Genomic DNA, 22,253 nt, shown 5'->3' with positions numbered 1-22,253 from the left:
GAAGGTAAAGTTTCCTTTGAGGACTGAAGGTGAACGACAAGGGGAGGTGAAGATTTTATTTGCTCGAGTTCTTATCTGACGTGATCGGAGCGGGAGACGACAAAAAGGGGCCGGCATGCCTGCTGCCATGGTGCTTTCACATGCTGTTGGACATGCTGCAAAAGTGGAAGCTCGGTAGAAAGGTCTTGAAGTCGGGGGATTGGCGTGATTACGCAGTGCAGGATTCTGCAGACCAGAACTTCTCCAGTGAATGAAATGAATCGGCTGTAAGCAGCTGATCACATCTTGTGCATCACTGCATGGAAGACAACGGGAAATGGAGCTGACATTCGGACCGACTCAAAATGTGGCTCAAAATGTTTTCTCACAGAATAAACAAAGAAACTGTGCCATTCATTAAACTGAGAACACATACGTATGTAGGCTTACACTAGTGGGAAGCATTTTTGCATCCAGAACCAATGTTAATATTCATTAACCTTCTATTGGAATTGTTGCTAAGGAACCAGTGTGCAGCTATGTGAGGCACTGTTAAGACATAATGGTCACTTTGCACATTTCTGTAAGACCACATGAACATTTTTAATCTTTTTTCAATCTATGTGTAATTATCTTAACAAGCTCGGCATTGTGAATATTTAGTGATTTCAGCGCTCTTTAACAGCAGTTAAAGCGTGCCAACAGTAATATTTTGATTTAACGACACGGTTGGAATAAGAACTCCTTCTCAGAAGCTACGATTAGAGTTCCATTGCTCTTCTTATTTCAGGAGTCATTCCAGGACAAAAAGTGAAAAACTCACAACCTTTCGAATCATACTGATCTATGTCCCTGCCACGCCTTTAAACTTCTCACCGCGTAACAACGGACCTTGGTTATTTATTTAGCTCCCGAGTCGTGCCTTCAGTCTCAAGTTACACTTCACCGGCGACTTTCATAGAAAGCCATTTATGAGAGAAGATGCAGAGACAGCAACAAGCATGCCAATCAGATACAGTTCTGGCCTTTTTTTTTGTTTTGTTTTTTAATATTTTTATTTTTTTTTAATTTTTACTTACACAGTAATACACCTCACACTGTTTCATTTTAACTGCACACCCCCGCCGGGTGCCTCCAACCTCTTAGGTGGCTACGCTGGAGCTGTGTAATTCATTCCACAAAGAGCACGGATTGTTACATGGAAAATGTCTTTACAGAGTGTTTTGGGTGGGTGAAGGCACGGTGATGATGCACTTTGGAGCTGCTGCGATACAGAAAAGTGAAGCGTTTAAACGTTTAGGTGGCTTTTCAGGCCGACTAAGGAGAGTGTGCTGTATGGAACCTGAGTGCGAAGGTCACTGAAAAAGTCCGACACCGACAGCTTGAGAAAAGGAGTAAAAAAAGAAGTCTCATCTGTCACCGCAGCTCACCAGCTCCGGCTCATCATCCTTTCTGTGAAAACACACTCGACTTCTCCTCTTTGTTACTCGCCGCGCTGTGTCTCGCTCCACTGAGAGCAGGTAATTTAGCTAGGAGAGGAGGAACATGCCTCTAAGGAGGCAGGTGCTAACTAAAGGAAACTAAGTGCATTACATATTTCATCAGCCGAATAAGAGAGCGGGCTGCTGGAAGCTGTTTCCAAACGAGCTGTCTCCCTTTGATTTGCTTTGTAGCTTCTTCTGTTTTTGGAAGGATGTAACTGTGTTGTTTTCCACATCCTTTAAACAGAGTTTACAACAGTGACAGATTTTCATTTGCATGTCATTACCGAAAGAGTTTGCTTTTTAATGCGACTTCATTGAGTTGATTAGCATTTTCTTATAATAAGTAGGTAACAAAAAGTGATCCAGAACGTGACACCAGAGATCAATGAAGCTGCCAAGAGCCCGAGTGTGACAAGAGTGGCTTTCTTTGTTTTCATGACGCAGATAAAATATACTGTTTTACAAGTTCAGCTTTATCACACTGATCTGCCTTTTCTAGAAATATAATTCTATTTCCATCAAGCAGAGATCAAAAGATACATTTCTGAAACGATCGATTTCAAACAAAGTCGCTAGAAGCATCATCCGAGGAAAGTTGTTCAGTTAATTATCAGATCAGTCGATAACATAATCAATTTGTTTCAGCTGCTAATTGCCACAAGATGGACATCATAATAAGACTCTCTGTTTTGGCAAAACGCAGCAACACTGTTTCTCTGTTTCTTTTTATCCCAGCTTGAGCCTCGTGTGTGGAGCATAAGAAGGAGGGAAAAGAATCCTTTTCAGAAGGGATCCAAATAAGTAGATTACCAACAGAAGTTCCGTTTTCAAACAGGAGGAAATGAGGCAGAACTATCAGCTGCTACTCCACATTTATCACCCAAATTGCTTCTTCTAAGAAACAAGATACAAAGGGAAAAGTTTGAAGCTCTTGCAGGTTTTCATTTTGTAACTGTTGGTGCATTTTGATAAAACCTAATTTCCTCATTTCAACTTTTCAAAATGATTCCTCGGATAGCCCAACCAATTAATCAGCCCGCTAATAACATAGTCCGATATTAGCACATTAGGCCCATATTAGCATGTCGAGTGTGCAGTGTTTGACAACTGCATTTGAGTTATCAATGTGATAAATGAAATGTATCAATCCCAACAAACCGAACATAGAAAGATATCGGCCTATATATCGGTATCAGATTTCTTCTCTCCCTCACTATCGACAACGATATCAGCCCCAGAAATTCCCCATCTGTCAGGATCCATTTCCTAGAATGTCTATGTTTGGTGGTACGTTCTTCTTTCAGCACTCGATCTGTGACTCTCATCGCAGTCTTCGTGTCAAGGAGAAATCAAATTGAGCGGGAGACGTTGTCATTTGTATGCAAAGAGAAAGCCACAGCTCTCTCCCAAATATGAGAGCCATCCAGTGCAATTTGGCCCAGATTGGGAGAACTGTGGGTAATCTTTCACCCCATGCATCCTATTTGATTGATGGTGTAGTCCTCTGTCAGACACACTCTCACACATACAGGGACACCAGTGTGAGTGGTAGAAATGCATATTCTGTTGCGATGAGGTGTTGTGTGCGTCTCGCATGTGTGGCTGAGTGCATTCATGCATATGGATGTCCGCTCTGTGGCAACACTGCGGAGGGTTCCTGCTGTGTTTGTATTCCTGCTTCAGCAATCTGACATGCTGATTTGGAAGGGCAGTGCAGGAATTATTGATACAGAAGCTGGATGCGGTCAGGGGAAATGCAAACGCAATGCTGCGTGTCTGCCAGGCAGAAATGGTTATCTTTTCACGAGATTATATTTCATCTCTCATGTGTCAGCCCCCTCTGCTGCACATATTGGAATCAAGTAGCTGTTTTTATGAGTTGATTTATATAGTCCCTTGCAGCTTGTAAAAGTTTTCTACTCTTGATTATCTAAGCCTGTTAGAAATGATATGTGAGGTTTGCAAAGTTCTACAGCAGCGTATGTTTTCAATTTAGCCAAGTATTTAATAACCCTGATCATATAAATGATCACAGCTGGAGGAGAGTTAATTTGAATGCACTGCTCCTAATTAAGACTTAAAGCTGGTTCTTTTTAAACATCTCTCCCATACTGTATCTGGAAAGAAGCAGATTGTGAATGAAAGTGTCGGTTCTCTGCTGCTGGATTCTGGTTGTCAAATCTAACAAACATATTTCAGAACTGTTATTCATATCTGTCCACATTAGAATAAGAGGCATTTGTGGTGTAAAACGTGTTTATTGGAGGGAGAAAGAAGTCGCAAATCAGCAGCTCTTTATAGAAGGCCTGTGTTTTCATAAACACTCTGAACCACTGGCTCTTTTTCATCCTATTTTATTTTGCTTTTCTAGGTCTTGATCTTGTGCTCGAGTCATCTTGAGATCAATTCTCTGGACTGTTAAAGTTGGGCCTAAATTAACTCCACTACCCAGCAGGCACTGCAAGGTGTTTACACCGGTCCTTTTCTCGCCTGCCAGCTTTTGGTGAAGCAACACAACATGTTTACAGTTGCATTCCCCTGTCGAGCATCTCCAATGAAGGCTGCTGGCATTGAAGTCTCAATGGGGACCCCCATCTTTCTTCCTATTTGGAAATATGTACGCTCCTCCAACAGGTTAAAACTACAAACATATACCAAACATTCCTGAAACTCTCTAGAGCATTTTAGAGAGCTTGTACCTAAAGTCTGTCTGGGTTGTTCTACAAATGTTGCTGAGACCAATGGGGGTCTCATGAGGAAACCATGATGTATAAAAGACAAGTCAAGATGGCGGACGAGCAACAGTCAGGCTCTATGGTGAAAATGTTTGCCACCTGACATTTCCTGTTTGTTTTTTTTTCTTGCTGTGTTCACAAATCAACTCAGCCTGACTGCACGTGCGTCTGCCGAGAAAAATTCCAGAGGTCAGGTAAAAAAAAATCCTGCTGTTTGTGGAGCTGACGTGCAGCTCACTCCGAAAGTATCAGCACATTTTCCGGAGTTGTGTGTCTAAAAGGGGCTTTAAAAGATGAATATCTCATCGTAACAATTCGATGAAACAGCAGCAATATACTTATTAAACGTACAGTATGGCAAATCCACTGCCAGGGGGCTCTCAATCAAAACAATAACAAAAGACACTGTCAAAGCTAGCGGGGAATCATGGGAGTTCTATCTGCTCACCCTGGTCAGGGTTGTTGTTTAAGGAATAATGTTGTAGCCACATTACCTTGTCGTGCTTCTCATACAGCCAAGAAACTAAGACAGAAATGGACAGGCTCGGGGAGGTTGCATCAGATGGATGTTTGTTCCAGCCTTCATGCTTGTTGTAAGAACTCCACAGAATACTGACTTCTGAGGTTAGAGAAAATCTCTTTTAGATGTTACAATATCCTTGATGCAGTTCGAGTTCTTTATTTGATCTTTCAATGCAAATTAAAAGAGCCTTATTCAATATGAAAGCATTTTCAATGTGACATAACCTTTACATGGGATGTAAAACGGCTCAGCGAGCGTAAGTGTAATGAATGTATTCAGACATGATCCAAAAAACATTTCTGATGAATGCCAGAGTGAAGAAAACACATTTGTCGCTTTAGATAAAGTATGACTCCATCTCTCTAATATGAACATTTGGAGCAAGTATGCAAAATACTCCTCTCACCTCCTTTCCCCGGTTATGGCTTAAGGACAAGTAAGTCAGCTGCTCCTCTATTCCTTCATCCCATCCTTCTCTGGCTTTTTTTGTACACTCTCTGCTTTGCTACGTCTGCTGCCTCTTTAGATCGCCTTATCCCCCGTGGCAACTTGGCCATCAGTCCATCCATTCTAAACCTTTCACAGCGTCCCATTTGGTGAGCTACAAGTCTGGCCAAGACGCTTACTGTGTGTCCTGTGGCAGGAACAGCTCAAAGAATCATGGCAGAAGAGAAGGAATTTTGGCCTGTTGTCTAATGACAAACCATTTTTCCACTTGGCTGTTCTTGCCTCTTTCCCCTCCAGTTTTAAAGCATGTTTAATTTAGAACAACAAGCTTTTTGAGTTGTACTTACACATAATATGCAAAATACACTTTACCACTTTACCGCTTCAAGATTTTCCCTTTATGACATCACAAAGGGCAGTAACTCCTCCCCCAGGTGGGTGACACTCCCACAGCTAGGTGTTTGTTCTGCCCTTTCTCACCATTAAACAATAGGACATGGGAGCAAGAAAAGCCCAAGTCGCCCTTCCAGAGATTGGCGTGGTCAAACACAGCTCATTTGCATTTAAAGCTACAGACGCAGAAACAGCGTGTTCTGAGCGGGGCTGAAATAGAGGAGTTTATAGGCATGATCAAATACAGGAACAGAGTCCATGTTTAGCAAGAAACTTCACAGACGTCATGTTTTCAGGACTTCCGAGACTTATTTAAACTCGTTGATAAGGACTATGATATATGACCTTTAACTGTGTTGACTGGAGCTGTCAGAGGATTTTTAAACATTAGTAATATTTTAGTTCAAATCAAATGATAAGAATATCTATTTTGAATACTAGCCACCAAATATTGGGTTATATCTTCACCAAGTCCTGCACATTGTCTAAATTGCACATTTTTCACTGTTAGTTACATATATGTAATAAAAGCCATCTCCATCTTCTCCTTACCTCTTTCTTAGAATTCTGTCCACGTGTTTCCAAGTGTCTAACCTGTTTGGCAGCATTCTAAAAAACAAAGCTGAATTAAGCCTGAAACGACAGAACTGGCATTCATGAAGGTCAGGCAAGAGAAATCAACCATCTTCCTCTTTTTTTTTTTGTCTTTCTATCCAGAAGATTGAGAGACGTGATCTTTTCTTCCTCCGTCTCCTCTGACACCCTCATTTAACAGGCGCCTCTCTGGACCTGCCAGCGCAACGAAAATGCTAACCACCGTGGAATCACTCACGTAGCAGAAAAACGCTTGACTTTATCGGTATGCTAATATGGAAATTTACCTGTCTGCAGCCTGAAAGAGGAGTGTTTCAGGCTGCAGCAGACATTGCCGAGTGGCATTTGGGTGAGGCAGCAGCAGCGGAGGGCGGCCTCCAGTGAGCTCTCTGCAGGGAATTCTGTGGAGTTCAATATGTAATGAAAAGCCTCGCCGGGCCACTGAGCGCTTGACCTTGCCTTTGCTGCCTTGGCGACAGACATGCTTACAGTTCATACGTCACCTCCAACCCGATGAGCTTTTTATATCCCTCCGCCAACGTAACGGGAGCTGGGGATGGATAACAAGAGCAAGAGAGAGAGATGAAAGTGAGACAATGCGTTCATTCAGACATTAACAATGATGATAAAAGCCGGGAGATGGAACGGCGCGCGACAAAGCTTCAAACATTTCTCTTTTTTTTGGTGCTGTAACACTTACACCGACATACTGTACGCGGCGTGATCTGTGTGTTTGTGTGTGCTCAGTGGCCAAGATACACACACAGAATTGGGTGAGGGATTTTGAGGGATGAGAGAAGTGACAGTGGGAGAGAAATTGCAGAGAGCAGGAGGTGGGGGAGAGGGGCTGCATTTGCCTGTGATGCTAAAAATAAAACCTGCAGAGCGGCTTTTTGAGTGTGCACTCGAGCAGACATCATCTAGAGCACAATTATATGTGCTCTGGAGTGCTTCCTCTGCACATGCATGCAGCAGAGATGGCATCTTCTGCATCTCTTGAGTAAAGAGCCTAAATACACACACACACACACACACACACACACACACACACACACACACACACACACGTGCACACACGTGTGTGTGTTTTGCACTCGGGATGAATCCTCAAAAATAAAAAGGCTTCTGACTCACACACACAATCACGCACAGTTACTTTGCTAAACTCATTATTGGGTGTGGAGGGGAAAAATCCTGCTTAACACTGCTGCAGGTGGTCTGTTTTGTGTGTGTGTGTGTGTGTGTGTGTGTGTGTGTGTGTGTGTGTGTGTGTGTGTGTGTGTGTATTTCCTTTCGAGTGTGTGTTAGCTGTCCCATGACCGCAGTAGCAGTGTGAAAGGCGAGTGGACAGGACAAGGGAAGATTTTTAGACACACCTCATCCAAATGAACACACACACACACACTACTCTCTGTCTCCATAGCAACCTGCGGCAGAATTGATGAGCATAGTCCTCTTGACTCTTTGTGAGGAAAGAGAAAAGGGGGCCGTGGTGTCTTAAGTGTGTGTTGCGTGGTGGAGGAGTGTGACTTTGAGAAAGAGGACAAGCTGGTCCACTATTTTCCGAGTGTGGATTAGCACTTCAGTCGGCCCCACACCACACACACACACACACACACACACACAATCACACCGATTCCCATGGGCAGGTGAGATCCACACAGACACCCTCCTGCGCTGACACCCACATTAATACAGTCACAGACACACTTCCAGAAAGCTCTACATGCTTTTCTTTCATCACTCCTCAGACATTGTTTCTCCTGTTTGCCCGTGGCCTTGATACTCTCTCACCTGACGTCCCTTCATCCATATATTCCGTGTGTTAATTATCTCCTCCTCTCTGTTCCCTCACCTCTGTGTGTGTGTTTTCCCACCCTCTATTCTCTCCTCCTATAGATTCACACTTTCAGGGACTTGAAGTGTAAAGTTATGAATGCCTGCAGCTCTGCCTCTGTCTCTGTTAGTACAGGCATCATTCATACTGAGGGGGATAATCCCCACTATGTACAAATGATTAAAAGCTTGACAAATATTGTCCTTTGTCATCGTTTATATATATTTAAAAAATATATATCCAGTTCTCAGTCCCATGCTCGGCAGAGTATTCAAAGAAAAACTTAACATATTCTGTTTCCATGTCCAAAAATGTTCTAATCCTCAAAAACGTCACATCACCAGACTGTCATGATGTGCTTTAAAGTTGTGTAACACATTTATTGCATTAGTTTCCAGCCTGGTTGCACAGGGAGTTATTTGGCCAATGCAATATTAAAGTGAAACACTGGTTATGTCAAACACAGTCTATGTACAGATTTGGGAAACACAAGAACACATGTTTTGGGGCTAAGCAGTGCTGGCCTCCTGAGGCTTTCGGGAGAAATTGAAATTGTACATAAATCATTACAGACGCTTCTCTTTGAGTCCTCTGGATTAGCTACTGTAGCTAACTGCTGCAGAGGGATCTACTTCAGAGGCAGCTTGGCTGGAAACCAAACAGTTAGGGAGGCTGTAGGAAGCTTGCTCTACACTACTTTGGTTGATAAACTTGTTGTTTCTATGTGCCTTGAATTCATATTAAAGAGGTGAAGCAAAGGCAAAGTAAGAAGCGTCCATACGTCAAAACGCTTTTCCATAAAGCACCTTTAAAACACAGTCGATTTTTACAGAAAAGATGAATTAGTGGAGAGCAATGTATACAAAAAACAAGCAGGAAAACACCAACCATATTAAACATGTGGGGAAGATTTTATATTCAATTGTCAACAACAAAATAAAGAGTGGAGATTAGGGCCTGATTTACTAAACGTCTGCGTGTATTAAAACGTGTGCAAACATGATACCACCAGCAAAAAAAAAAACGTGTTATATGATGTACTAACAGCGTGCAGTGAGGATTGTGTCTTTCATATGAGCTAAACAACACCTATAGTTCATTTGGTACGTTTGCTTTAATGAATATGTAATTTGAGGCTTTTCTGCCTCAGCGTGCAAAATACTGGGAGGAGAAAATGCAAAGAAGTTTAGTTAGTACACGCAATGGGATTTACCAAGCCAGGCAAAAATTGTGGTGATTGTGACAGTGTGTGAATTTAACACCTTTGAAAGGAACGTGCTAATCCAAGAGCCCAGTGTTACGCACTGCAGGCTGCAGTTAGGAGGAGACACAGGCTCAATAAAAGAGGGCGTAAAGATCACTTTTGTTCCCCCCACACACGTTAACGTGAGTCAATGACAGAAAAAAAATGGCATTCAAATTCATTCATAAAATGAAGTGAAGAAAAGAGAGGCACGTTTTAATTCTGTGGTTTTTTTGGAGTGAACACGCACTTCAGTGCTCTTTAATTAGGATCTTAGTAAATTAGGCCCCATGTCAGCGAAATAGTGTGAGAAAATAAAGCCAGTGTAGAAAAAGTACACGAGGTTTGAAAATAAGACCAAGGTTTGTATCAGGATGCAGTGGGACTCGCTGTAACTCAGACAGTAGTAAATCAATGCTAACCTGTATACGATACAAGTTAAACTCAAATGATATTGATACCTGTTTTGATGGAAAGAGAGCAAAAGTAGACGTCCCACACTGACAGTAGGCGCTCAGAATTGAGTAACTTAGACTTGACTTTCTCATTTTCCATTACTCAGCAACGTTTCGATGTCGTCGTGTGATGTAGACAGCATTCCAGTGTGATTGCAAATGTCCTACCACTCCTGTACACCTGTCTGACAAATGGATGACTTTTTGTTATTGTCTGGGTAATTTCCTGTCGAGTCAATTATTTAGATAATAAAGAGATTGTAAAGTTTCAAAGCACATGGCACTGAAAAGTAAAAGAAGAATATCCTTTATTAATCCTTCCAGGTGAAATTCCAGGATCCTATGGACATGGGCTCATGGAGGGATATCACAGTGTTGGGGGGCTGCACACATCAGGACATACATATTTTTGTGAAAAATGTAAATAGTAGCAAAAATAGTTGTTTCAAGTCTAATGGCTAAAATTGATTTGTCTTTTTTATGTGAATCTCGTCTGTCTTGATTTGTTTGACATTTCCCGAGCTTATTTCCACTCACTGTGTCTTTTCCCTTGCTCATCGCTTCTCTTTCATTTAATCTTCACTTTAGAGCCCGATACTGTGGGCACTCTTTAAAAACTGAGTTATGGAGCAGATTATGCTGATGTATGTTTCACATGTCAAACAATCAGCTTTGTAAGTGAGAAAACCATGGGCTGGTAATAGCTGGGGATGGATCATCATTACTGAGGGATGACAGCCGTTTGAATCATCGCGCAGGGTTGCAGGGCTAACTGGGAGACTCACTTCTCCCCGGGGACATGGCAGAGTTGTTTAGGGAGCCAAAAAAAAAACCCCAGCATCCCATGCATCTTTACATTCAATTTGACACCCGCAAATACAGGCTGTTAGTGAGCGCAAATACATGTGCAGTGAAGAAAAACAGTCAGCAATTATGCTGGAATCTTCTGTGGCACGATGCGATGTTTGTGTCTGTGTGGACTGAAAGTAGCACGCTCCTTTGAGCTCTCTTTGCATGCAGCCTACACACTGACATAATAAACAACATATGGCAACAGGATGCTCCAGTGCTGCGTATTTAAAATAGCAACACATTGGAGTCTGCTTGTTTGTGTGTGTGTGCTGCTTCTATTGATGTGTAGCGCTACAGAAGGGTTAGCTTTAACATAGGCAACTCACAGACTCACCACTCAGGACAGATTAGTCCACTACTTATGTATTAGAACTTGTCAAATGGTAGGCATTTCTTCCATAAGAAGAGGAGGTGTTTCATTTTGAATCTTCGCTCTACATGCATCCCTTGTTATTCTTTGACTTTGTCTTTCTTCATGAATATCCTCCAGTTCGCCAACCATTTTGAACAGATTTGAGGGAGTAGGTGTGATGTTGATGTTGGAGAAAGTTTAGTCAGCTGCGTACATTTAGAAGTTTTTTTTTTACGCAGCCCTCCTCAAAAATGTTCCTCATTATACCTTAGACTACTCAGGCTGCTGCTTTTTTTTTTTTCTTTCTACCTTCATGTTGTTAACTATGCCGGAGTCGGTAGCACGGAAAATTTGGATTGTATTCAGGAATCGTTCTGGAGCAGGCCTGAGAGGTAAAACTTTGAGAATCATATTCATACACCTTCCATCAGAGTGTGTACTTTGAAGAGGTTGCTCCTGGCAACCAAAGGCCTCTCTTTGAATCTCGATAGTATTCTGTTGTTTGATTGAATCCACAGTTCTACAATTATGTAGCATGCAATGGCTATTGTAGCTGAAGCTTGCAAGAAGGAAGGAGGGAAAAATAGATAATTATTATTCTGCTTTCTATTTTATCTGTTCATGGATGACATGAAGCCACATACCGTATACGATGAGTCCTTGGGCGAGACATTTAACCCCAAGCTGCTCCCGTTGCTTGAGGGTTCAAATGTGTATGAAGAGGTTAATACTGATGGACACTTTAGATAACAGTCTCTGCCATCAGTGTGTGAATGTGTACCTTTGACCTGCAGTGTTAAAGCACTTTCATTAGTTAGAAGACTCAAAAAGCCCTTTACAAACTCAATTCCATCTACCATCACACCAGTTAACATCGACTGTATGATCCATGGAGAAAAGTGCTGAACTAAACAGAGACTTAACAAGTCTCTGAATCAGCAATGCTAAAAAGTAGAAGTGAACGCTTGGCTTATACAAAAAAATGTACAAGATGCAAAGTGATCTTGGCAGATAAGCCCTAGATGAGTCATAAACATAGTCAGTGAAGAGATCAGAGAACCCTTAGTAATGTGGGGAAGTTTCCTGACTGGTAATCACTGTCAGGTCAGAAGGTCAAGGATCAAAGGATATGATCAAAATTATAGAAGGCATCTTTGTATACCTTCTGAAAAACTCATACAGAGAAATCTCTTGAGGCATAAATTTTGGACTTTGTTCACAAATCCAGGACATAAAATGGCCTTAAAGGCTGACACACTGTTAGTATAGCAATAAGTAAAGTCTTTTACCTGCTTTTTGTAAAGCGTCTTGAGACATCTTGACACACTATGCAAATAAAGATTGATTAATTGAGGGATTGGTCAGTGGCTAGGACATAAAAGCCAGCTTTGCAAGACTTTAGACACATTGAGATATCTGCTTTTTGACAGAAATGGCATCTTTGTCAATGGTATCATACAGATATAGATACAGATAAGGATTCCCAATCAATGCAATGAATGTCAGGGGATGTTCTTGATTCAGCACCATGGACAGCATCCCTACAGCATGTATCACTTACTGCCTGGAAGCGTCTTGCATGAGCATTTTCTGCTTCCAACATCAGGTTAAAACCATTATATTTGCATAATTTCCTCGTCGTTCCCCTTTGCTGCCTGCTAAGTCCTCAGTCCATTACTCCAGCCTGAGCTTATCCATGCCAGGCTGCTCTCCTTGTCCCTCTGGTTCCACGGACACCGGATCCTCCTGAGGCACAGCTGGGCCCATTGGCTCATCCACCCTCCTGTCCCCCAGATCCTCTCTAACCCTCGCTCATCCACCCTGTCGTCACCACTGCATTAACCCATCAAGCTCGGCTAACACAGCACCTGCGGCCAGGAGAATGTGTGTGCACGCTTCATTACTCGTGTCAGATGTTCACCTCTTTTGGTACCGTAACACACGTATAAAAAGCACACTCAGGCCGTTTGAATGATAATAACAGTCATTTGCATTAAACGGAGAGTGAGGTCAAGGACGGGACTGGATGTGTCGAGCACACGGTTGGCCAGAGCACCTGTGATTGACAGGAAGGGAGAGCATGATAATGTCAGAGGCGATGAGATATTTGGCATAAGCACACACATAGATATTACTTGCACACACACGTAATAAAATGAGACAGCAGAGGACCATGGGAGAGGGAAGTGAGGGAGTTCAATCATGCATGCAGTTCACCCTCCTCCTCACACACACACACACACACACACACAGGCTTGCCAAACACAGGCTGGCCGTAGTAACTCACTGGCCCAAATAACAGATGCCGGGAGCAGTGTGAGAGCAGGGCTACACCTGCTCTCTTCTGCTGCTCCACCTCCTCTCTGGTCCAAAGCTGACATCCATTCCGGCCGCTTCCCCCCTTTCTCAGCCAGGCCACCTCTCGACTTGGTCGCCTTCCGAGCCATGACCACTGCCCTCTTTCTCTCCACCTGGGTTCCTCCAAATACAGGCCAAACTTTAGACAAATACACAAAAAATCCCACACAGAAAAAAAAAAAAAAAAAACGGTCAATTTTAGGGATTTCCATGTTTAGAAGACTCAATGGTTAAATGTCTAGTTTGCATTAAAATCACTTGTCAGTTAAAGGTCCCATGTTCTGCCCTTTTTGGGGCTCATATATTTAATTTATGTGCATACTAAAGTACTTTCAAAGTTCGGAACAAGAGTCAGGTTTCATGTACTGCCGCTCCATTCAGGTGTCTCATCTGCCTGTATTTCTATCGCTCAGAATCCCCCACGCTCAGGGTCCCCACGTGGGCCAAGTCTGATCTGATTGGTTGGCCAATCTGCTGTGTTGTGATTGTTCAGTCATTCAGAACTGTTCTCTGAAATGTTACGCCCCTTTTACAATATTAGGAATGCATACTGTTGCTCCTAGCAGAGCAGCAATATGGGACCTTTTGTATATGTTGAAATAAAATGTTATGATCTTATTGCCACTAGCCAGAGCTGTAGCTCCAGACTGATTGAGGCTCCAGCTAATGGGCTTGCTCTCCTGGCTCTACTACCTCAATGTAAACAAGCATAGTGAACGGATACCCTCTTGTAGGAGCAGTTTTTGATTTGGTAAATAAATTGAGATAAAAATATATGGGCCCATTTAGAACAGGAATGTGTTCATTTACATGTAAGGATGAATGATGGCTGGCGGTGAAAGCGTTACTAGCCTCAACCAAATTCATCAAACCAGATCACTTTTTTTACATACAACATACATACACATACAATTTCAAATAAATTGTGCTAAATTGTAAATGTATTCTGAATGTTTTAAAGACTAGGCACATCCCTAGTCCTGGTAGGAAAACATTTTCTTTGAGTCCTTTTCTTTTCAAACACATGGAGGAAGACGCATCAATATGCTATTTCGCTCAATAAGAATTGGAGTTTATTGCAAAGTAGCTTTTCTCGAACACAGAAGTTGTCTTGGTGTTTGTCGTGAATTATCATAAAGAGAGAAGAAGAATATAGTCTATTCAACGTCATTGTCCTTCCTCTACATAGACACACTTAGACACACTGTTACTTTCACTTTGAATCGGAACACCTGGTCTATTAACTGACAATCTACGGTTCTCTAAGGTGCTTAATGTGTGTGTACAAATGCATCTGCTCATATTCCCCCTGCTCAACATATTAAGCTGAAGTTGTGTATATGTTAGTCTGAATGGGATGTGAGTATTTACATGGTGGGTGTAGGTGGGGGCGACGTGTACCCACCTGTGCTTCTCCGGCTCTCCTCTGCTGATCAAGGATGAAGCAGTGTCGGCATCTCATTAGGAAGCTGCTTAGACTAATGAACTAATTAAACAGCCTAACCCAGGGAACCGACTCTTCGCCAGTCAGCACACCTACAAACGAGCCGCCTTCACCAAGCTGAAGGGAAGGCTGCAGCCAGCTGTGTATCTTTCCCTCCATCTTTACTCTCTACAACCGTGACGGGCTCGCTCAGACTCTGCTGGTTTGAGACAAAGACAGGCTGATGATAATGAACAGATATTTGTTGCCTCTGACGGTGCTGTCTTGTGGATACGCGTGGGCACACACAGGTTGAAAGTAGTTTGTGTTTTCCATGTCATCTTTTGAGCTGTGATTGATGCCGATTCTACCTCTGAAGTAGGACCGCAGCGAGCTCGAACTGAAACCTTTTCTCTCAGTGCGAAGCTGTTTCCTGAACACTTCTTTATAATAACCGCTTTTCAAAGTCAACCAAATAGACAGCTTCTTTGTTTGTTGCATCAGGAATCACATCCATGCATTTACACCAATGTGTGAAACATGATTGTTACAGTTATTACAAGCTTTTTTTTATAAAGCTATACTATATGTTTAAATGCTAACATTAACACACTAATGAATAGTAAATGGACCAGAGATTGTAGAGAACATTTATAATCTTCTGACTACTCAAAACACTGATACACTGCAGGTCACATCTACTCATTCACTCACTGATGGCAGAGGATGATATGTTAAGTGACCCCATTCATACATATACAAGGACACATCAGACATGTTGCTCCAGGAGCTGAAGATCGAAACCTTCAACCTTCCAGATGAGAGACCACCAGCTCTACCAACTGAGCCACAGGACGAAGAAATTGCACGTGTGCTTATGGTTTGTGTCTAGTTGCTTTTAGCTAACCTTTCACAATGTTTGCTCGTGCAGGAAGCCTAGCTGTGCTTGTGTCCTCTTTTAATGTTGAATTTTTATAGTTTTTTGCCCCCCTTTTAATCAACCCATATCAACCTAAATGAGGCACAGCAGGCTGGGTTAGCTTACATGTTTCTCGTTTATCAGTTCACGGGCCGCAAGGTCCAATAAATCGTGCATGAAGAGTTGAAACCGTTTTTTGGAGTCATGTTGAAATAGAAATCCAAGTGTAATCCAATGAACAGGTCGGGCTCAGATAAACTGTAACTCTCGAGGTAGTAAACTGAAGAGGTACGACAGAAACTGTGAACGTTGTGAATGTTTCTGTGCCGATGAGCGTGTTAAAAATGTAAGCTGTGGTTGAGAGTGTATGTGACCACACTTCCAAACATCGTCTTGTGGTTTCACAGCCGTCCACTGAGACACTGTGAAAAGTTAACTTTAATGAATTCTGGCCCGCAGCTATGTGACCATCCACATACTGTACATCTCTGTCTGATGCATTAGTGGTACAGCACCCTGGGGTCTTACTCACAAGAAGACTGTGATGTATGATCCAGTGACTCCCACGCTATCCAACAAAGAAGCGGCCCAAGCTCTGCTATCCGTGGGAAATTTTTCCTAATTAAAGGACTAGTTTGTCAAAATTTCAGTCTATAAGAAGTGCCCGAGAAGTAGGAGTAGATTAATTTTACTCTGTGATGTCAAGTGTGTTTGGAAGAGCATGATTACAGCCCCATCCTGGTCATGACACCAGAACACGAGCGTTTTAATACACGATCTTAACAATGGCAACACTTTGATCTTTCCCTACAAATGATTGGTTGGCTCTCGCGTGCCCTTTCTCTGAAGTGCCTTCTGTCTTATTAGAAGTCACTTGAATATATTGCCATCATCTGTGCTTAGGGTGAGACTATAATTAGCTTTATAGAGCACACATTGGCCCCGGAAAAAAACTCTTTAGTTGTTGTTCTTGCTCACAAAGCGTGTCTTCCTCTCCCTTCTCCTTATTGCATCACCTCCTCGAAGCTTTCAGATACCCGCTCTGTCCGACCTCCCCTCGCCAATTTGCACATTTTCCTGCTTTCTTGTGTCGAATGTTCATAAGAGAACAAATGTGCTCATCATACGGCAGTTTGTAAAGCAGAAGAAGACAAAAAAAATGAAAAAAAGATGCTTGTGTATGAACATATTGTTGAGACTTAGAATTAGAGTCCAACAGTATGTGTTTGTCTACATAATGTAAACATCACATATCTGGATAACATTGCAAAAAAATATGCTGGCTAACACTGCATTTGAGCAGATGTGAGGGGTGGAGAAAGCAAATTGGAATTGGCACGTGCCCTGACAAACTTGGCAGTGTTCTTACCTCGGTATGAGTGAGGTAAACTCAATATGAGAACAAGATGAAGGGATGAGTTCTTTTCTTTCTTCTTTTGTTTGTGTTACTTTTGGCTCACTCGTCGGTTTGTAGATGTCAGTGGATCCTGAAGATACTGCCTTGTTTGGAGTTTGGGAAACATAGTTTTGACAGATAATTGGAGATCGCTGATGTTGACTTTTTTGCATTATTTCCGACATACATATCTTTACAAAGAAACCTGTAGTAGTAAGCACACCAACTCACTCACACAAACCAACATGATGTACTTCATTTAGTTGTCATGTGCAGTACATGTTGCCTTCTTTAATCGGCACTCTTGTACATTGGATGTACCTCAGATAAAGACGTGGATATCTCCAATGTGAAATACACTTACTATCCCAACAGTATTCATATACTCTGTGTGTGTGTGCGTTTGTGCGCGTGTGTGTGTGTGTGTGTGTGTGTGTGTGCATTCATATTCATGCTTTCAGAACATCTTGACTCCCTCAATGATTTCTAAGCAGGGGGCCCTCGATCGTCCCTGTTACGCCTCCCAGGGAAGGTGGCTGCAGCTGTGGGGGGTACAACTAAGATTATGATTATGTGCTGCTCACTATTCACACACTTCTACTGTATTACCATGTGACAATCTCCTACCAGTCTTAATGTTCACGTGTGTGTGTGTGAGGACGTTTGAAGAGTGTCAACGCCTCTCTCTCCTCCTCTCTGAGACGAGTATCAGGACCGCAGAGAGCTCCACAAGGAATTCCTGCAAATACAATTTTCAGTCACCACCAGCATCAACTCTACTGTTTACACAGCTACAAGTCTCGAACCCGCCACCCTACATTTTTTTTAATTGCTCAATTTTTCTGCACCTCTTACTCCATTTGCGTCTTTCCTCGCTTTTAGTTGCTGTTCTATAATATTACAGCTTGTTGCTGTTGAGGTTGATAAATCTTGCACATATGTGCGACTAATTGTGTCTTATTTAATGGTCCTTATGATTAGATCCTTCAGTTGAAGCCGCGCTGAGTTGTTTCTCTCCAAAAATAAAAGTCATTACATTTCACTTATTACAAGCTGAATTTGAGATACCTAATTTGATGTAATTGCAGAAAAAAGATTTCTCTGGTGAATAACCTAATATCTAAGCTCCTAAGGCAGCTTCTACAGCATGAATGCATTTTGAAGTTATTTGAAGAAATGGCCACTGTCAGCCAATCTCAGCACAAAATGCAGCTGTTACGCTGCACAAAGTAAATCACAGCTTGTTTAGATAATTAGGAGTAATTACCAAAGTATAGCTGGGTAGAGCCAGAACGTAACGCCAGCATGGCTGTTAGCTCCTTAAAATGGGCGTAGTATGTAAATGGTTCATGAAAATGACAATAACAAGGTTCCTGTCATGGTTTGGTTTTGTTTCATTCTGTCCTTAGTGTACTTGTTTCCTCGTGTTGATTGTTTTTCCTTGGGTGCTTTTAATGTTTCTTAGTCTTGTGGTTTACTTTAGTCCTTAGTGTGTTTCCCTGTGTCCTTGTGTTCTTCTACGTTGTCTGTAGGCTTGTTTTCCTGTTACTTGTGTTTTCAGTTTCTTAGTTTGGTGTTTAATGTTTCCAAGTCTAGTCTTTAGTGTTTCCTGTTTTATTTTGTATATCTGGTTTTGGTTGTGGTGTCAGTGTCAGGTTGTACTTGTCCTCAGTGTTCTTTGTTCCTTGTGTTTCCCGCCTTAGTGATTACCCTGATGTTCCTCACCTGTCTCGTTAGTCTCACCTGTGTCTGATTACCCCATGTCTATTTAGTCTCTGTGTCTGCCTCAGTTCTTGTCGGTTCATTGTATTGTCTTGTCGGATGTCAGTTGTCGTGGCCTGTTGTTTCCTCTCCCTGCTCCATGTGTTTCTCCTCGTCGTGGTTTTTGGATTTTTGGTTTTTCTAAGTAAGTTTTTGTTTTTGCCTTTTTTTTGTTAAAATAAATTAATGTATTCTGCACTTGGGTCCTCCTCCCTGTTTCCTGCCTGCTACTCCGTGACAGTTCCCTTCCCCACATGTCATGATTTTGTATATAAGTGAGAGATTCAAATGAATGAATTTGCTGTCTTTGGGAATCCATCTCAGATGTTCAAAAAATGCTCACATGTTAATTCTCTGCAGGATCGTTTTTTACACTGTGCTTTGATACAGCATCATTTTCTGAGGATTGAGCTGCGTCATGTCCTCAATAATTTTATTTTGCTTTGTTTGTGCAAATCAGCAACCAGGAAGTGGCAGCTAAACAAAACAGTATAATGGGAATGGCCAATGTACTGACGTTTACCTGTGTGGGAGAATTTCACTCCTGATGTTGCTCATAAGTGTTGAACTTTCCTGCTTCAGAGTGTTAAACAGAAAGCACAAGAGAGGCTTATTGGTCCGCTCCAGGCTGAAGTTAGACACGGGAGCCTGCTTTGATTCTTGAAGAGTTTGGCCGTTTTATCGTTGCTCACACAGCTTAAATTCCACATGTCTATTTCTTACAGCCAACCATTGTTCTTTCTCCACGCTCTGCTGCTCTGGTCATTAGAACAACATAAATCACACACACACACTCAGACCTCTAGTGTACGCTACAGTACCACCCACACTTGTATGCTCAGCTGTTTAGAAACAGAACAACTCGTATAACAAACAATGCATTATTTTGCTTGTCGTGACATTTGACATTCAACCCAACAGCCCAAGTTTTTCTCCTCTCTAAAACACTATTATTCTCTGAAAAATCTTTTGTATAGTTAGAAACATGTTCCAAGATTCGATAGACGTCCTTAATTTAGAGTTACAGCCCAAGCTTTCGATTCTTATTCTCTTTACAGAATGCAAAGTGGTTGTATTAAATACTGTCCTTTCATTGGAAAGTATTTATTTCTTCTTGGTACAAAGTAGGTATGAGTTCAGACAAGCGATCAAACATCCATCCTTCTATGCTTCCTTCCATCTCTGTAGTTTCCTAAGCCAAGCCGGTCAGATTAGTTCAAAGTGAAACCTCCTCCGTGCTCTCACGGTTTGCCTTCGTTACTCCATCCCCACCTTTCCTTCATCTCCGTCTTCATCTCGACTCCCCACTCTCCATGCCCTCCTTTCATTCCACCACCTCCTGCATGCGTCCTCAGCTCTGCGGGTCAGGCCAGTTCACAGCGTCATGATGAACAGTCGGCGCCCGTTATGACAGCCTGTCCAAGTGAATACACCTCCTGCTCCTTCTCCTTCAACCCATCGTCCACCTCTGTATCTCTAAGAGGCAGCTCCCCTCGACTCTTAGTCCGTCCTGATCCACCCTTCCTCCCTAACTGTGATCACACTCCTGCCCTCTTCACCGTCATCTTCCATCCCGTGCTTCCGTCCAGTCCTTGTCATCTCCTCTTCCTGCTCTGTAACCCCGCGTTGGCCCTCCCATCCATCACCGGCTCTCCCTGTCCTCTCTCGTTCCCATGCATATGTCTCAAACCTTAATAGCTGTCTCTCTGTCTCTGTCTCTATCCGTTCATCTGTCTCCTTCTCTTTCCTCCTTCGCTTACACCACATACAACACCACCATCACCCCTCTGATGTCCCTCATCTGTCACTTGCTTCATCTTTTTTTTCCCATCACTTTCCTCCTGTTTTTGTACTTTTCCTAATGAAAGGACCAGTTGTTCTGAAACTAGGAATCGTTCATCTTCTTCTTTTTTTTTTTTTTTTTGCGTAACAAGCAGTCTGCTAGTTCATTAATCTTTCACTCGAGTCCTGTCCCTCTCTCCTTTATCCATCATCTCTCTGTCTCTATAAATCTATTTCTCCTAACAAACCACCCCTTCTAAGATCAAACACTTTCCCATTGGAAATATATTGATCACTTTACCTGCGCTTGTTCATTTGAAGTTGGCGTGAACATGTACTTTCTTCATGGGCTTCTCTTCCAATAAAATACTGATGAAAGGAGAGGATAAAACCTTGTGCAGAAATCGACTTTATCGCTTTACCACTCCACATATAATTACAAACAATAAAGAGGATGCTTTTACACCTAATTGGAATCGCTGTAGAGCCTAATTCAATTCACTTTGCAATATATCCTTACAACATATCCCCAAAGGAGACGTTTAGTCTCTCATTGGGCATGTAATTTAACCAGCTCACACTGTGAAAAAAATTCACCCTCTCATTCTTACTGAATACCATGAACCTGAACAGTGGCAGTGTGTCATTCTTATAATTAAATTGAGCATTGATAATTCCTGATAGTCTTGAATTGTCTTTTTCCAATTCTTTTGTATTGATATTCTCATTTAAACAAGGATGACACACACCAAATGACTGTATGTAATGAATGTAAGCTAAAGGTTCAATGATTCGACAGGATAATTACGAAATGTTAAATTTCTTTTCTTAAAAAGTCAATACAAGTCTGTTGTTCATCCCGTAAGATGTGAAACTTAAGTCAGGACGTTCACTGCATCTTGAAGAAAAGTCAGCACACACTACATATGATTCTATGATTAAGTAATACTGAACAATAAAATATATAGTGCACATGACTACTTAGCGAAACGTCACCATCCTCACTGAACAGCACCAGAATCGCCAGTCAGTTAAATTAATTACTGATAATTGTATTAATTTGGGCCGTCAAAGTTGTGGGTATGCTGTAATGCAGCTGCCTGCCATTAGCTGGAGCTGGAGTTCCGGTTCATGGTTATTGCCATTATCCAATACTGCCCAGTTTGTCCAGCACTTTGCATATTTTAGAAAATGGAGATATAGTTTCCTATAGGATGTGTCTTGACAAGAGCAATGCACAATTTTTACACATGTGGACCTTGTTTAGCAGGAAGGAGGACCAAAGGCAGGCGGTGCAAGGACTGTCAATGTTCACCACACTGCAAACCAATTTGACATTCTTTCCCTGCTTAAGCTATGAGCCCTTGTTTAGCCGTGTAAATTTATATTGAGTATTTTCTTAATTTTAGAATAGGCAACTGCCCTGAATCAAATTTGCATACATTTGACAGAACATGGCTGTTTCCCCTTTTTCAAGACATAATGCTAAGCAAAGCCAATTATCTTCTATTGTGGCTAACAGGGGGTAAGATTTTTCTTTTCTTCCACCACTTGAATTTTACAGTCTGAAAATTGTCAACATTAAAGGGCGTAAAGAAAATTCAAGTTTGAAGTTTAAAAATGTTTCGTCAAAGGACTGGATATTTCTTCTTCCATCTTCCTAAGTACCACCTTACATTTTGTCTTTGTCAATTTGAATTTTAATTGGCTTTTACATCTT

The 22,253-nt window shown here is 41.9% G+C and overlaps 1 protein-coding gene across 2 annotated transcripts in view; it reads left to right on the top strand.

Annotated features, from left to right (window-relative positions):
- LOC306841788 (neuroligin-2-like) overlaps positions 1 to 22,253 on the top strand; it is a 216,698-nt gene that overhangs the window by 142,785 nt on the left and 51,660 nt on the right. The gene's annotated exons all lie outside the window — the stretch shown is intronic.

The sequence above is a fragment of the Symphodus melops genome (genome assembly GCF_947650265.1).
Source record: "Symphodus melops genome assembly, chromosome: 20".
In the NCBI taxonomy this organism is placed as follows: domain Eukaryota; kingdom Metazoa; phylum Chordata; class Actinopteri; order Labriformes; family Labridae; genus Symphodus; species Symphodus melops.
This window is presented reverse-complemented; position numbering and strand designations above follow the sequence as displayed.